Genomic DNA, 1754 nt, shown 5'->3' on the forward strand with positions numbered 1-1754 from the left:
ACCCTGACACCGTCACTGTGAGTGGCCATATTCCGCGTAACTGAAACTTATTTGAATTGACTGTTATTTTGATCCACGAAAAGAAATTCCATGGCACGTCTGTTCTGCGGTGATAGCTTTGTTCACGTTTGTACCTGAAAAACCATTTGAACATTTATGAAATCAATACATTGACAAAATTAATTAAAAATTGAGCAGAATTGGATATTTGCATTTTAAATAAGTTTTAATTAAGTTCAAGATAAATTAACCACAGATAACAGACATCCAAGCTAGACGCGAGACAGGACATAACACTTATTATTCTTACAAAACATAAAAAGGAGTAAATTTACCTTTTTCGTCGACCGGTTTCGGGCTACGATCTTGCCCATCAGCCTGACGATGTCCGACTAGTTACTTGTAGTAGTAGTTCCCAATCTTGATACGCAGAGCGTTGTACTGTGTTTACAGCTTCGTTAGATGGAAGAGAGGGGACGATATTGGGGGGTCGTCCTCATTCATTAGTGTGTGGTCAGTGGTAGTGATGTACATGGATTCCCATGCATTTAATTGTTAGGTTTTTCGTACGTTTTTTATCAGTTTAGCCTTTTCCCAATCGACAGAATGTTTATGAGATGTAGTGTGTGCTGCCACACTTGAGTCATTGACTCGATCGTTATCTACTGCAGTTTTATGTTCTCGCAGTCTAGCTTTAAGTTTGCGCCGAGTTTGGCCAATGTAAACAGCGGGGCAGTTTTTGCAGGGGATTTTGTATATGCCTGATTTTTCCTCCGGGGGCACTTTGTCTTTAAGATTAACCAGCAGATCTTTTAAATTATTATTGCTTTTATATGCAGCATGGAAACCATGTTTTTGAAGTACGGATTGGATGGAATTTGTCAATTTTGGATAAAACGGGAGGCTGATCCAACGCTTTTCTTCTTTCTCTGGCTGTAGTGTTGTGCAGTTCTGTCTGTGTTTTCTCCTTTCGTGTTTCCGGAGGATTTTGTCAACGAAGGTTTTTTCGTATCCATTCAGTTCAGCAGCTTCATGTATTTTATTCCTTTCTGCTACAAAGTTTTCGCTCTTCATCGGTATCCTGAAGAGACGGTGTGCCATTGAATGGAAGGCTGCTTGTTTTTGAGCACCGTGATGGTTGGAATGTGAGGTAATGTATCTGTCTGTGGATGTTGGTTTTCTGTATATTTCGTACTTTAGTCTATTATTTTCTTCTCTGTTAATTATAAGATCCAGGAATGGTAGCTTTCCGTCGGATTCTTTTTCTACCGTAAATCTAATTGTACTATGGCGGGAGTTTAATAAGTCTAGCGTTTGTGGAAGATATCGTTCTTTTACCACTGAAAAGATGTCGTCGACATAGCGCCTCCAAACTCGCGGGAAATATTTTTCTTTGAGCAATCCCATTTCAAAGTCGCTCATAAATGCTTCTGCCAAAAGTGGTGACAATTTATTGCCCATACTGAGCCCAAATGTCTGCCTGAAAAACCTGCCCCTAAATGAAAAATAGTTCTAGTTCATACAGGTTTTCGTGATCAAGAGGTATGCTTCGATGTGATTGGGGGGTACACGTTTCCGTTCTAGATGTTTGCGCAGACTATCCAATGCGTTATTCACTGGTACGCTGGGGAACAGAGCAGTTACATCAAATGACTCCCCTTTTCGGCTCTATGTCTCTCAGTCTATCCACTAACTCTACAGAATTTTTCACATTCATGCTATGGGTTATGGGGTATTTTTTCATCTCATCCACC

The sequence above is a fragment of the Wyeomyia smithii genome, chromosome 1 (genome assembly GCF_029784165.1).
Source record: "Wyeomyia smithii strain HCP4-BCI-WySm-NY-G18 chromosome 1, ASM2978416v1, whole genome shotgun sequence".
Lineage (NCBI taxonomy): Eukaryota > Metazoa > Arthropoda > Insecta > Diptera > Culicidae > Wyeomyia > Wyeomyia smithii.